The 17,090-nt window shown below is 37.3% G+C and overlaps 1 non-coding gene across 1 annotated transcript; it reads left to right on the forward strand.

The window, feature by feature from the left end:
- The first annotated feature begins 7,725 nt into the window (after positions 1 to 7,725).
- LOC126019321 (small nucleolar RNA SNORA51) lies at positions 7,726 to 7,858 on the forward strand. Its single transcript, XR_007499048.1, has one exon. It is a non-coding gene; the product is annotated as a small nucleolar RNA SNORA51 (small nucleolar RNA).
- Positions 7,859 to 17,090: the final 9,232 nt, after the last annotated feature.

The raw sequence follows: 17,090 nt of genomic DNA on the forward strand, positions 1-17,090 counted from the left end.
TGCTGAGAGCTTATGTCTGGTTCTAGGTTGAGAAGTAAATCTTGGCAATGTTCAGAGGACCATATAGCTTTCCAGAAGTAGAGCATGAAGTTAACAAGAAGTTAACGGCATGCAAGACAAGAGACCTGTTTGCTGTACTCTCATCTATATATGTATCTATCTATCTACCTATCTATCTATTTATCTATCTATCTATCTCTATCTCTCTCTCTCCCCTTCTCTTGCCTGTAAATTGTCACCTTTATGTGGTTGATGAGTTGCACTTTGTTTGCAAGAGCACTGACATAGTTTTCCACATTCAAGATTCTGTTGCTGTGGCTTGCTGTTATCTTTAGCTCCTTTAATTCTATTTTTGTAAAGTCTTTAATACTTTGAATATTCTTTTTGAATTCATTTAATTTATCTTCCAATGATTACTTAATTTCCTTTCTCAGTGAGTGCTTCATTTTCATTGCCATGTAAGGAATGCTGTTCATCCAGGCTTGAGAGTTTTGAGAAATCTGAAGCCTTACTTAGACTCCTGTTTCTGTCTACCAGTACAGCTAAATTTCTTAGTTTTTCTGTTGTCCTTAGGGTTTTGTGGCTAGTGAATTGGAACTTTAAATTTCTGATTATACGAGTACTGGCCTGATGCATGATACACGATTTGACACTAATAGGCTACAGTGTATGACTATTATCTAGACTATTTCCAATACCATTTTTGGTGGAACCTACAGGTTCATGTCTAGTTCTTCCCATTTATTTACCAAAATGTTCATGATAGTATCCTGGCACTGATAAAAAAAAAAACTGTAGTTTTCCACTGTGAGAAGTGCAAGAGATGAATGATGTACGACAGTTGAATGGACCTGCATGTTGATGGGTTGTCATGTGGTCTTCCTGGTAGGGGCAGGAGTAGTGTGGTTCCCAGGAAGTCTACATGGTTCCCAGATGCAGAGGCTGTCTTTCACTTGGCATAAGAGGGTGAAACAATGTGAACTCAACATTTGATATTTTTATTTTATTTACTTTATATAAAGAGCTTGTATCACATAATTGACATAGTTGATCATAATACATTTGTTTTCAGATAAGTAGGAGAGAAATTATTCAAAAAGAAAAAATAAAGGGAAAATATTTTTTAAAAGTACAGCAATAAAAAAAATTAAAAAAAGTACAGCAATAAGAAAATTTGTGAAAAATTATTGTATCTCTGATGAGGTCATTAAGTCATTGCCTGAAAGGTTTTAGTAAATTCTTGTTGCTAGTTGGCTATTCTGTTACTTTTGTTTCTGAACATTAGATGGTTTCAGATAAACACTGGCATCTAAATTGGTATGATCTTACAAGGATAAAAGAATTAATCAAAAATGGAATTGTCAGTGTGCAAAGGAATTCCAAGCACTATTGCTGATACTGTCATTTGTAGGGTGTGTTTTCAGCTACTAGGGCTTCCAGAAGTATGAGAAGGTGGGGGAGGGTGCCTACACTCACTTCAATAAAAGTCCTGTGATATATCAGTCTTAATACCAGAAAACCTGGAGTGTTGGTCAGATTGGTGTCTCTGCAGAGAGCCAGAGTTGAGTTGTGAAGCAGGACCACAGGCAAAGTGGCGATTGTGGATACAGTAGGCATGGCTTCTGGAAGGCAGGCATTTGGCTCTCTCTTCCTGAGATTGCCAGCTCTTCAGCTGCATGACCAGTGTACCCGTAATTTTCATGACTTCTTTTACTTCTCTTTCAAGAACAGATTAAGTCTATGGAGCTGGTCAGGAGTAGACATAAAAACAACCTGGATTTTTAAATACAGCATATTAAGGGGTTGGAGCAAAAGCAGCGTGAGTAGGGCACTTAACCTGGGTTCAATGCCCAGCGTTCCAAGGATGATTTCTGAGTTAAGGTCAGGAATTACCTTCACGCATTGCCAAGTGTGGACCAAAAAACAAAAGAAATAAATGTTAAATACAGGGGCCGGAGAGATAGCATGGAGGTAAGGCCTTTCATGCAGAAGGTCGGTGGTTCGAATCCCGGCATCCCATATGGTCCCCAGAGCCTGCCAGGGGCGATTTCTGAGTATAGAGCCAGGAGTAAACCCTGAGTGCTGTCGAGTGTGACCCAAAAACAAAAAAAATTTTAAATACAATTATATTAATAAAAACAAAGAAAACCTTGCACTAAGAAAATATCTTTCTCCTTCTTAAAGTTCCTGAGCAAAATAAATCTTACCAAAAGGAAAGTCTCACAGAACTTTAAAATCTCGCATTAGTGGTCCAGAGAGATAGTTCAGCACATGACATATTTGTCTTGCATGTGATTGACCTGGGTTTCATCCCTGTCCCTCAAAATGGTCCAGAAGCAGCACTTCAGGAGTGATCACTGAGTGCAAAGCCAGGGTAATCTCTCGGCACAAGTGGGTTGGCCAAAATATTTTCAAACAAGATCTGAAATGAATGTACACTCCCTAACATAGGTGGAAGCAATCATTCCCAGATAATTTCCCAAAAATAACCTTAGAGTAAACAAAGTATGAGCAGTAATACATTTGATCAGTTCAAAACTTTTGGAAATTAGTGTGAGTTTTCTTTAGGTATCAATATTTCAGTGTGTTTATTCCTGATTTCAGCTTTCTGGGAAAGGAATTTCAGCCATGTTGATTATCTTCTCTCTTATGGAGCTGGTTCTCTCTTCTGTGGTGACCCATTTTGCCATCCAAGCAATCTCCAAATCAGTGAGTTGAAAATATCTACAAAGTAATCAGTATATGTGCTGGAGAATCACAGTGGACCACTGTGGACTTACCAGAGTGTTGTGTAATTTATACTGACTGGAGTGGATTAGGAATGTGGGGGTGGCTGGGGCCGGTGAGGTGGTGCTAGAGGTAAAGTGTCTGCCTTGCAAGCGCTAGCCAAGGAAGGACTGCGGTTCGATCTCCCGGCGTCCCATATGGTCCCCCAAGCCAGGGGCAATTTCTGAGCGCTTAGCCAGGAGTAACCCCTGAGCATCAAAAGGATGTGGCCCGAAAAAAAAATATGGGGTGGGTGCGGTAGAGTGGGAAGATAGGGAAATTCTGAATATGATTTTATTAACGGTATGATTTACTTTGTTTATTCTTTGCAGCCTGACAGGTTATTTTAACTATGAATGCAAACAGCTCTGTGACACCAGCATTTTCTATGGTCCATTGAGAAGTGATGAGGCATCATATCCGAATAAGTTTTAAAAGGAAAAAAGAACATCATATAATCTCATGGATAGAGTTACTCTACAAACACTTCCCCAAAAGCTGACCTCTTCTGTGTTTAAAAGACTGTGTTCCATTTATATTTCATTTGTTGACAAGATAACTGTCTCCTTAAAATTATTTCTTCACATACATTAAGATTACATACCCACAAAGGTGAATGAACACAGGACAACAAAAAGTGACCTGTTATTTTCTTTAAAATTTTAAATTTTCATATATTGTTTGACCTTTCCTCAATGGAATATAATGAACTTAAGTCACCATAAAATCTTTGGTATTTTTAATTTTTCTAATTTAAAAATTACAAAGTTGGAAAGTCTTAGATCTGACCAGCCAATGTGAAGCAGAATAGTAAAAAAAAAATATTTTTGGATGATGACTTCTTGGTACCCAGTCACTGCCATTCCTTTATTAACCCTCCCTCCTATTTCTGTTTGGAAGACAAATGCCCAGTTTCTTATGTTAGGGAGTCAGGACTTTGTATAATATTGTTAAATATTTCTCATGTTCATTTTGTACAAACACAAACTATATATACATGTATAATGTCAAACACTTATTCAATTAAAATGTCATCAAATATCTTGTCTTAAATATTTGGTATTTATAGAATTTACACATGAAGCACATTTGTATAATGGGTTAATGACAGGAATAGGATAATACACTGATGGAGTTTATATAATTTAGGTTTTTTAAATGAAATTGGATAAATATAAGCACAAACCTAACCAACAAAAACAAATTTAAATACCCCATCAAAAATGAGTAGAAGACATAAATACGCACTTCCACAAAGAAGACATGTGGATGGTCAATAAGCATATCAGAAAGTGCTCATTGTTCCATGGTATCAGGAAAACACCAATCAAAAAATAATTTGCAGCTGTAAGAATGGTATAAAAAATAAGCACAAGTGTTAATGGGGATGTGGTTAAAAAGGAAGCCTCATTCACTATCAGTTCAAATGTCACTCAGCCATGCCTTTGTGGAAAACAATAATGGGAAAAGGCAAGAATAGTACTTCCATTTGGTTCAGTCATCCCACTTATTAGTATCTATCACAAAACAAGCAATCATTTAAAAAGATATATTATGTATAAGAACACATGACAATGAGACTAAAGGCATCTTCAAGGAGAAAACAGCACCGTACAAACAAGTGGAAGCAAAGATAAACAAATGGGACTACATTAACCTGACAAGCTTATGCACCTCAAAGGAAATAGTAATAAGAGTACAAAAGCCACCCACAGAATGGGACAAATTATTCACCTAATACACATCAGATAAAGGGCTAATATCTAAGGTTTACAAGGTATATACAGAGCCTAACAAAATAAAAAACATCTGAACCCATTAAAAATGTGGAGGAAAAATAAACTGACACTTCCCCAAAGAAGAAATACAAATGGCCAAAAGGCACATTAAAAAAATTCACCACATCACTAATCATCAGAAAGTTGCAAATCAAAACAACAGTGAAGTACCATCTCATGCCACATTAATCTTCAGGGAGATGCAATTCAAAACAGCAATATGGTACCATCCCATGTCATAGAGACTAGCACACATTACAAAGAATAAGAACAATCAGTGCTGGTGGGAATGTGGGGAGAAAGGAACTATCATTCACTGCTGGTGAGAATGACATCTAGTCCAGCCCTTATGAAAAACAGGATGGAAATTGCTCAAAAACCTGGAAATTGAACTCCCATATGACCCAGCTATACCACCCCTAGGGGTATACATTAGGAACACAAAAAACAATACAATAAAAAATGCCTTCTGCACACCTATATACATTATATATACAGTGATATATATATATATATATACAGTGCTATTTACAATAGCCAGTCTCTGGAAACAACCCTGATGCCCAACAACAGATGAGTGCCTAAAGAAGCTGTGATGCATATACACAATGGAATACTATGCAGTAATTAGGTAAGATGAAGTCATGAAATTTTCCTATACATGGATGGACATGGAAACTATTATGCTGAGTGAAGTAAGTCAGAGTGAGAGAGATTGTCTCACTCATCTATGGTATTTAAGAAAAGTAAAAATCATTATTGTAATAATATGCAGAGAGAATAGGAATGAGGGCTGGAAGGTCCAGCCCATGATATGAAGGTGTCACAAAGAATGGTGAATTCAGTTGGAGAAATTACTACACTGACAACTACCATGGTACATATGAGTGAGAGAAATCGAATGCCTTTCTTGAATGCAGGTAAGGGTAGGGGTGGGGATATGGAGGGCATTGGTGATGGGAATGTTCCACTGGTAAAGGGACATCATATATATATATGAAACCCAACTAAAAATGTTTGTAATCATAGTGCTTAAATAAAGATATGTATTTAAAAAAACTCAAGTGTATCCTTTATATCTGTAGTTTTTTATGTTTAGAAGAACAGAGCTTATGAGATCTCTTCAGTAGCTTCCAATTCTAAACTTTAAAGTCTTAAGGTTCAATGATTAATCATAAAATACATGGTTTCAAGGGTTAACTAAATCCATAAATTTTTCTGAGATGCAAAGTAGTTTAGGGGTGAAATCAGCCTAGATATTTAATCCAGTTGTTTTAGTAACAAATATATTGATATTTAGCAAAGCTTAATTCAAGATATTGATCCTGGAAATAGATCCCCCCAGCAATCGAGAGCATAGGTTACAATTCAAAAGATAGACAGGTTACAATTAAAAACCTAATGCATGGGACCGGAGCAATAGTTACAGCATTTAAATCCAAATGGATTAAAGACCTTGATATCATAACTGAAACTATAAGGTATATAGAACAAGATGTAGGTGAAACACTCCAGGATATTGAGACTAAAGGCATCTTTAAGAAGGAGACAGCACTTTCCAAACAAATGGAAGCAGAGATAAACAGATGGGACTATATTAAGCTGAGAAGCTTCTGCATCTCAAAGGAAATAGTGCCCAGAATACAAAGGCCACCCACTGAGTGGGAGAAATTATTCACCCAATACTCATCAGATAAAGGGCTAATATCCAAAATTTACAAGGTACTGACAGAACTATACAAGGAAAAAAAAACAACTAACCCCATCAAAAAATGGGGAGAGGAAATGAACAGACACTTTGAAAAAGAAGAAAGGCAAATGGCCAAAAGGTACATGAAAAGATACTCAACATCACTAATCGTCAGGGAGATGCGGTACCACCTCACGCCACTGAGATTGGCACACATCACAAAAAAGGAAAACAAGCAGTGCTGGCAGGGATGTGGAGAGAAAGGAACTCTTTTTCACTGCTGGTGGGAATGCCATCTAGTTCAACCTTTATGGAAAGCGATATGGAGATTCCTTCACAAACTGGAAATTGAGCTTCCATACGATCCAGCTATACCACTCCTAGAAATATACCCGAGGAACACAAAAATACAATACAAAAATCCCTTCCTTACTCCTATATTCATTGCAGCGCTATTTACAATAGCCAGACTCTGGAAACAACCAAGATGCCCTTCAACAGATGAGTGGCTAAAGAAACTGTGGTACATATATACAATGGAATACTATGCAGCCATCAGGAGAGATGAAGTCATGAAATTTTCCTATACATGGATGTACATGGAATCTATTATGCTGAGTGAAGTAAGTGAGAGGGAGAGAGAAAGACACAGAATGGTTTCACTCATCTATGGGCTTTAAAAAAAATGAAAGACATTTTTAACAGTATCTCAGAGACAAGAGAGATGAGGGCTGGTAGGTGCAGCTCATGACATGAAGCTCATCACACAGAGGGATGAGTGCAGTTGGAGAGATGACTACACTGAAAACTATCATAACAATGTGAATGAATGAGGGAAGTAGAAAGCCTGTCTCGAGTACAGGTGTAGGGGGGTGGGGAGGAGGGAGATCTGGGAAATTGGTGGTGGGAATGTTGCCCTGGTGAAGGGGGGTGTTCTTTACATGACTGTAATCATACAACTACAATCATGTTTAAAGATAATTATAAAAAAATAGTTACAGCATTTGCCTTGCATGCAGCCAACCAGGTTCAATTTCCAGCATCCCATAGGGTCCCACTGAGCCTGCCATAGTGATGCTTGAATACAGAGCCAGGAATAACCACTTAATACTACTGGTTTCTATTATGCTAGGTGAAATAAGTCAGAGAGAGAGATAAACACAGAATGGTCTCACTTATCTATGGGTTTTGAGAAAAATGAAAAATATTTGTGTAATTATTCTCAGGGACAAAATAGAGGAGGACTGGAGGGTCCAACCCCTGACAAGAAGCTCACCACAGGTATCATGTAGTGCAGTCACAGAAATAATCACACTGAGAACTATCATAACAAAATGTGACTGAATGAGGGAAGTAGAAAGCCTGTCTAGAGTTCAGGCCGGTGTGGGGTGGGGATGAAGGGCATTTGGGATATTAGTCATGGGAATGTTGCACTGGTGAAGGATTTTTTGTGTATATACATATATAAATCAAAAAGAAAAGATAAGATAAAGCCTCCCAATTCTTACCACAGGCTGTGTTCTTTACACAGACTGTATAGAAAGAGGAGGTACAGTAAATGCACCCCATATACACCTCAACCCAGGCCCTTTGTCTGGTCTGTATTGTGAATTGGGGAACAAAAAAATACTACTGGTTGCAACCCCAAAACTAAAGAAATAAAGAAAGAAATAATAAAGAAAAAAATTTTAAAACTTAGTGCAAATGACCCAACCTCACCTCTTCTCCACTTGTCTCTGCAGAGATGCCTAGCCAACAAAATCTTCAGTGTTTCATTATGCTGGTTTTGTGGCTGACATATCTGGAAACCTTTGGAACTAGACTCCCTTCTCCCCTCCCAGGCACCTCTATACTTTCAGATGTTCCTGGCAGCTATATCCACAATCCAGAGCCTTCTGTCATGTCTGCAAAAGCAGCCAACATCATAGACTCACATTATTCTCAAAAGATTCTCACCTAAGCAGGAAAAACTCATGGACAAGCTGGCTTCTCAGAAGATCACTCTGGGGCCCTCTGAGGGCCACTATGAACCTCACTGTGACAATATGCACTCATCAGCCTAGATCCATAGTTCCTCACATTTGTGGACCACACAAACACTAATGGGGGAACCCAATACTCTGTAATTTTAATATTGATTTCTCAATAAAAATACACCAAATTAGATGCAAAGTTATCCAAGAAACCAGATGACTCCAACAACCAGAATCAATAACAGAATGCTCCATTGGCAATTGCTGATCGCCTGCCCCGTGGGTCCAGTCAGATTTGTGTCTGGGTGGGGACAGGGACAGGGAAACTCCCATCCTAATTTCTCCCATCAAGCACGAATGGGGCTTTCTTTCCAGCCTTTCCTCAGCCTCCTTCTGGGTTCTAGTTCCATTAGTGATTGTCTCCCCCTTGAGGACAACCAAATTTTTTCTGGACAAAAACAGGGAACCTCACCTCTTAATCCCTCTTACTAAATGCAATGGGGCTGTCTTTTGGGCCTTTCCTAAGCTTCCTTCCAGTTCTAATGCCATTGCTGATCATCTGCTCCCTGGGCCTGTCAGCTCTGTCTCCTCATGAAGTTATTTTAATTTATATCATAGAGTTCCTTACAGATTGGATCTAGTAGTTCTTTCTCTTAGAAAATATAGAGCTCAAACCCAGCTGAACAAACCAATGAATTAATATGCATTTTTATCAAGCTTAGACAACCTTGCTAGTTTAGAAAAATAACCTATAAAGAAGATACATCTTGAGCCAACTTTCATGCAAACAATTCAATAGATCAATTTCTTAAATAAGTTGATACTCCAGCATTCAAAACCACTAAATGCAAAGATCAATCAGAAAGCTAGGAAAGACATCTAAAGCTGGAGATTTGGAGAGAAACCTGGTAAATTAACAACTTTACCGTTTGGGTAACTTTTATATTTTATTTTAATAATATCTTTACTTAATCACCATGATTACAAACATGTTTGTAGTTGGGCATCAGTCATAGAAGGAACACACCCCCCCCACTTCACTAGTGCAACATTTCCACCACCAATGGTCCCCATACTCCTCCTTCCCCAAACTCTGCCTGTATTAGAGATAGGCATTCTACATCTCTCAGACATTAACATTGTCATGATAGTTGTTAGAGTAATTATTTCTCTAACTGCACTCACTACTATTTGTGGTAAGCTTCATATTGTGGGCCAGTCCTTCCAGCCCTCATTTCTATTGTCTCTGGGGATTATTAAAATAGTGTATTTTATTTTTCTTAAAATCAATAGAAGAGTGAGACTATTCTGTGTCTATCCCCTTCCTCTAATTTATTTCACACAGAATAATAGTTTCCATGTACAACCATGTATAGGAAAATTTTATGACTTCATCATTCTTGATGACTGCATAATATTCCATTGTGGTATATGTTCCAGAGTTTCTTTAGCCATCCATCTGTTCTTAAACATCTGGATTGTTTCCAGATTCTGACTATTGTGAATAGTGCTGCAATTTATATAGGTGTTCAGAAAGCATATTTGTATTGTGTTTTTGTATTCCTAGGCTATAACCCTTGGAGTGGTATAGTTGTATCATATGGGGAGCTCCATTTCCATTTTTTTGAGGAATCTCCATCTTGTTTTCCATAAGGGCTGGACTACATGGCAGTTCCACTAGCAGTGAAAAAGAGTTCCTTTCACCCCACATCCCTGCCAACACTGACTGTTCTTATTCTTTTTGTGATGTGTGCCAGTCTCTGTACATGAGATGGTACCTCATTGTTTTGGTTTGCAACTCCCTGAAGATTAATGATGTGGAGCATTTTTTCATTTGTCTTTTGGCCATTTGTAATTCTTCTTTGAGGAAGTGTCTGTTCATTTCTTCTCCCCATTTTGTGATGGGATTAGATGGGTTTTTTTTCTTATTAAGTTTGTCAGTACCTTGTATATCTTAGATATTAGCCCCATATATGATGGACATTGAGTGAATAGTGTCTCCCATTCTGTTGGTGGCCTTGGTATTCTCATCATTATTTTGTTTGAAGTGCTGAAGCTTCTCAGCTAAATATAGTCCCATCTGTTTATCTCTGCTTCCACTTGTGTGGAAAGTGTTGTTACTTCCTTGAAGATGACTATATTCTCTGTATCATGGAGTGTTTTACCTATGTGTTCTATATACCTTATGGTTTTGGTCTGATACCTAGGTGTTTAATCCATTTGTGTTTAACCTTTGTGCATGATGTTAGATGGAGGTCTGAGTTTACTTTTTTGCAAGTGGCTGAGCAGTTGTCCCAGAACCACTTGTTGAAGAGGCTTTCCTTGATCCATTTTGCATTTCTTGCCCCTTTTTCAAAGATCAATTGATTGTATGTCTGGGCAACATTCTCTGAATACTCAAGTCTATTCCATTGATCTGAGGGTCTGTCTTTATTCCAATACCATTCTGTTTTAATTATTATTGATTTGTAATACAATTTAAAGTTAGGGAAAGTGATGCCTCCCATACTCATTTTCCTTAGGGTTGCTCTAGCTATTCTTTGGTGTTTTTATTTGTTTCAAATGAATTTCAGAAGTGTTTGATCCGCATATTTGAAGAATGTCACAGGTATCCATAAAGGAATTGCATCAAATCTGTACAATGCTTTGGGGAGTATTGCCATCAGCCTGGTTGGCCTAATCAAGGAATGGCAGGGCTGTGTGGAGGTCTCCTACTATTACTATGTTGCTACTGATGTCTTCTTTCAGATTTGTCAACAATAATATTAAATCATATTAAATATGATGTTGGTTCTTCCTTGAGTAAACATATGTTTAGGAGTGAGATTTTTACTTGTTGTACATATCCCTTGATTATTATAAAATGTTCATCTTTGTCCCTTATAACTTTTCTAAGTCTGAAATTTATATCATCTAATATTGATATGGCCACTCCAGATTTTTTTAAGGGAGTTGTTTGCTTTGATGGTTGTCTTCCAAACTTTGATTTTAAGTCTGTTTGTTTTGACTCTTCAGAAGTGAACTGGCAGTTTCCTGCACCAGCACCAGGAATCAAACTCCCTCCTGGGGAGGTTCTAATGCGACTATTAATTCACCTTGCTCCATGGTAGATTCATATGACATTTTGATGACAAGAAAACAGCAACAACTTAATCCAAGAGTAGGTTGGCCTACCTGGCCACCAAACTGCGAGATGAAACCAGAAGATGAAACATCCCAGGATATGTGCAAAAACCAATATCTCTAATTACAGAAGACTGACTTTTGACAACCACGACTGAGCAAAACTTCCTGGGACCATAAAGAAATACCCTGAGGTTGGACAACCAACAAGCCAGGAGCCTAGAATCGATTTTATAAGTGTATGCTTCATGGGTGGAAACATCCTGAATCTCTTAGCCTAAGGGAATTTCCCTCTAATTTCCCACAACATTTATTGCACCTATAAAAAAAAAACCTGCCACATCTGCCACCCTCGTTTTTATTATTGATATCTTGTAGATTGGGGCTCTCACCTTTTCCATAGATGCTTAGAACTTGAATCATTTTGTTTTGCCTCATATTTCTATGAGGCAAATTCCTAAAAATTGAGAAAAGAAAAATAAGTAGGTGGACCAAGTGGAGCATTAAGTGAGAAAAAAAATGGTCAGAACTGAACTAAATACCCAAGCCAAAGTCAATAGCAATAGAATCAAGAGGCCTGAATTATAATAATTATAATAATTATAATTAGCTTAACATAAATGGGCCTGTTACACTGGTAGTTCTGGGGCTTAAATGTGTGTAACTTATAGAATAAGGTTAAGACTGGTGGTGGAATGGCCCTAATAACACTATCACTATATGCCTGACATACAACTGTGAAAGACTCAAAATTCACAATGGTCTCAATAAAAAAAATACCCCCAAAATTGAAAATAAAAGTAGAAATACATGTTGCATAAATTTCGAACCTTGGCATCTAACACCATAACTCAAAAATAAATAAACAACAAAAAAGATGTATGCATGCCAGTGTTCATTACAGCACTATTTGCCATAACCCTGGCCTAGAAATAACCCAAATTTTCTTTTTTTTTTTTTTTTTTTTTTGGTTTTTGGGCCACACCCAGTAACGCTCAGGGGTTACTCCTGGCTATGTGCTCAGAAGTTGCTCCTGGCTTGGGGGGACCATATGGGACACCGGGGGATCGAACCGCCCTCCGTCCAAGGCTAGCGCAGGCAAGGCAGGCACCTTACCTTTAGCGCCACCACCCGGCCCCGTAGAAATAACCCAAATTTTCAATGACAGACATGAATAAAGTAATTTTTAATTTTGGTTCCAATAAAATACTCTAAAATATATGTATATATATTTCCTTTTGCTATAATAAGTATAAAATTAAAAGAGGAAAGATCTGCATCAATAGCACAGTTAGTAGGGCATGCCTTGCATGCTGCTGACTCAGGTTCCATCACACCCTGAGCACTGCCATATATGCCTCCAAAAAACTTTTGGAAGGGGATAGGGGCTCAGTCTAAGAGTCAGAGGAAGAAAGACAGATTTTTTTTACTCATTTGTGATATAAAAGGAAATAAAGCAAGATCATAGGCAGTATCTACAGCTAATAAACTCTTGAACTTTGATCCAGAGCAGAGAGAAGGGGATTGGATGTTGAAGAAGTAAAATATGGTAAATACTATAATCAGCATGCTATCCTGGGCAAGTAATTAATCTATCTGCAATTCAGTTGTAAAAAGTCAACCATTGAAAAGAACTTTTAAATTAGATGGGAAAATAAAAGCTTATCTTTGAACAATATGGGTTTTGTATGCCTCGTTCATTTGTAAAAGTATTTTTCCCAATTTAGTTTCTAAATTCTTGTATTAAGTCAACAACTTGTGTCTACTGATATGAAATAGGTGGACAACAAAGATACAACTAAAGTACTTAAACATTTTTGAACATGAGTAGCTATGGTTGAGGAGGAAGGGATCTAGGGAGATACTGATTAAACTGATTAAAGATGATAAGATACATCTCTGCTTAACTTTTGGAGAGTCAAAAATTATACATAGACCTATTTTCAACCATACAGTTGTCAACACCTTAAGTTTACAAGTTGTTCAGTCAATGGCATTAGTTTTTAATGCTTGTCATATAATAATAAAAGCAACTATTATATATATATATGCCTACTCCTACAATTTACTTACTTTATCTGGAGATACTTTGGGTCATAGATTACATAATTACAACTCTATGAATGCTACCATAGAAATACATTCCTTCTATCAATTGAGAAGATGATTAGCTGTTGGAAATACTTTATCTAGAGTATTTTTAGATTCTAATAGCCCTTGTTTTTGAGTTATGAATTCTGAGCTGCATGTTAATTCATTATCTCATATGGAAGTGAGATCTTTTCTTTCAAATCTTAATGTGTAAGTAGAAATAGCAGTCACCTGTCATAATATTAAACTCAGATTTACAAGCATGCTCCCAGTCTAGAGAAATAACAGAGTAATTATAAAATAATGGAATTATGTTTTATCTCCTGCCTTTTGGAAGTGGGTAAAAATAATTAGCAAATCAATAAAATGCATGAAAATTACTAATGGTACCAAACTAAAGACTATGTATTTAAATAAAATTTACTCCATGAAGAGGCATCTGGAAGACTACTTAGAAAGAACATTAGGTTCCAAAGACTTGGGAATTCTCCAAAATCTTAAATAGTTTTCTGTAAAATATAATTATTTTTATGTAAAAATTAATAAATCTACTTAAAACAATTATTTGCCACTCATAGGTAGCAGATTTATGTTAAATACACTTTCCAATGTTGTTTCTCTCATTTTAAAGGCATGCAAGTACAATGTATTTCACTAGTGATTTGCAGGGAAGTGCAAAATTGCTGGGGAAAATGAACATTTTTGTGTTTGGAGCATCAGGAAAGGTTTCCTCTGGAAAAAAATTTCCGCAGAAGAAAGGTGTGAAATTTGCTTTGTGCTTTGAATAAATGTAATAACCCTATGTATCCAGTGAAATATGGAGAAAATTTAATGATTAAAGGACTTTAGAATTAAATAGAGGAAATAGCTAGAGGGAAATAAAATACAGGTGACTCTCAAAATCAGGCAGAATTGAGAAGAAATAGAGAAAGTAGAGCAAGGTAAGTTCACTGAAACATCTCTGTTTGGGCAGAAAAAGTCTTTTATGCCCAAATCAATGGGTAAAAAAATTAGTGTTAATAGTGGGCTGGGGGTTAGAGGGAATGCTTTTCTATCTGCTTTGGCTTTCCATGTCCACGTAATTCCATCATGTAGGTAGAGAGAACTAAGTTGTTTGATAAGTGGAGGTGCTGAGATTTAGGAGATATACAGTATGTGCAACCTTTGCTACTGGATCTGTGCACAGGGGCTACTATTGCAGTGCTTAAGGAAACACACATGATGCCAGGAATTGAACCAGGTTCAGTTGCATATAAGGCAAGCATCTTAATACCTCTATTATCCTCCGTGTTGCAAAGAAATGATCTCTTGACTCCAGTTAGAAGTGAGGGAAATAAAACACTGAGAAAAAGAAGCAGTTAAAATATAAGACCTTGGAATGGCTGGACTGATAGTAAGTATGAGCAGAATGCTACCATTGTAGCCTGCCTACCATGACCCAAAAACCTAGTTAACCAACACTTGATCCCTGGGAAAGAAAAAGAAGAAATGGTAGGAATGGAAATAGGAAAGACATTAAAGGGCAAAGAAGCTTCTACAAACCAAGGAATAAACAAACATCAAATGTTAATGCTAAAAATAGTCACTTAAGAGGCTCAAATTATGCAATTCCACAAATATTTATCCATGGGGAAGAAGCAATATAGTATTACAAATATATACTGTGATGTGGCATTTGAATGACCACATAATATCTATAGTAGTTACCTATGGCTGCTATAACAAATCATACAATTATGGTGATTTCAAGCCTCTCTGATTCACTATGTGATAGCTCAGTAATCAGAAGTTGGGGCTGGAACAGTGGCGCAAGCAGTAGGGCATTTACCTTGCACTCACTAACGTAGGATGGACCACAGTTCAATCCCCCGGCATCCCAAGCCCCAAGCCAGGAGCAATTTCTGAGCACATAGCCAGGAGTAACCCCTGAGCATCACCGGGTGTGGCCCAAAAACAAAATAAAACAAAAATCAGAAGGCAAATACTACTTTCACTGATCTAAAACCAAGGTGTTGGCATAGCTGTAGTCCTTTTTGGAAGTTTAAGGAGAGAATGCAGTTTTTCTATTTGTTTTTTTCTATTTGTGCAACATAATCAAATCAATCAACACCATACACACATCAAAAAAAAAGAAAATATAAAAACCATATGATCATATCAATTGATGCAGAGAAGGCATTTGACAAAATACAATACCCATTTATGGTGAAAACACTCAGGAAAATGAGGGTGGAAGGAACCTTCCTCAAGATAGTTACAGCTATCTATAAGAAGATCAGAGTCAACATTATCCTTAATGGTGAAAAACTGAAAGCATTTCCACTAAGTTCTGGCATGAGTCAAGGATGTCCACTGTCTCCACTCTTATTCAACATACTATTAGAAGTCCTGGGGCCGGGCGGTGGCGCTGGAGGTAAGGTGCCTGCCTTGCCTGCGCTAGCCTAGGACGGACCGTGGTTCGATCCCCCGGCGTCCCATATGGTCCCCCAAGAAGCCAGGAGCAACTTCTGAGCGCATAGCCAGGAGTAAGCCCTGAGCGTCACAGGGTGTGGCCCAAAAACCAAAAAAAAAAAAAAAAAAAAAAAAGAAGTCCTAGCAATAGCAATCAGACAAGAGAATGGAACCAAAAAATCTCAAACAGGGAAAGAGGATGTCAAACTATTTGCAGACAGCATGATGTTATATATTGATAACCCTAAATAGTCCATAGTAAAACTTCCAGAAACAATAAACCAGTACAGCAAAGTTGTCAGTTACAAAATCAATATACAAAAGACATTTGTATTCCTTTATATGAGTAACAAATCAGAGGAGAAAGAGATCAAAGAGTCTATCCCAATGAAAATAGTATCTAAAATTATCAAGTACCTAGGAATTAAACAAACAAAACAGGTGAAAGACATACACCAAGACACTTCAGAAAGAAATTGAAGAGGACCTAAGGAATTGGAGGGCAATCCAATGCTTATGGGTTGGAAGAATCAATATCATCAATATGGCCATCCTACCTAAACTACTATATAGATTCAAAACAATCACTATTCAAATTCAGACATCATTCTTTAAGGACTCAGAACAATCAATTATAAAGTTTGTGTGGAACCATAAAAAGTCTACGTTAGCCAAATCTTACTACAAAAAAGAGAAACTGGTGGCATCATTTTACCAAACTTGAAGCTTTGCTACAAAGCCATAGTGATAAAAACAGCATGGTACTGGAACAAAGACAGTCTTAGACCAATGAGTCAGAATAGAATATCCAGTGACATACCCCAAAATATACAGTCAACTAATATTTGACTACGGAGCCATGAACTTAAAATGAAACAAAGACAGTCTCTTCAACAAATGGTGTTGGAACAATTGAATAACTACATGTAAGGAGTTAAATATTGATCCATATTTCACACTTTACATAAAAGTCAACTCAAAATGGATTAAAAGGGGCCAGAGAGATAGCATGGAGGTAAGGCATTTGCCTTTCATGCAGAAGGTCATTGGTTCAAATCCCAGCATCCCATATGGTCCCCCAAGACTGCCAGGAGCGATTTCTGAGCATGGAGCCAGGAGTAACCCCTGAGCACTGCCAGGTGTGACCCCCAAAAAATGGATTAAAGACTTGAAAATTAGAACAAAACCAGAAAGTTCATTGAGGAAAACATAGACAAA

This window comes from Suncus etruscus, chromosome 9, assembly GCF_024139225.1.
Source record: "Suncus etruscus isolate mSunEtr1 chromosome 9, mSunEtr1.pri.cur, whole genome shotgun sequence".
Lineage (NCBI taxonomy): Eukaryota > Metazoa > Chordata > Mammalia > Eulipotyphla > Soricidae > Suncus > Suncus etruscus.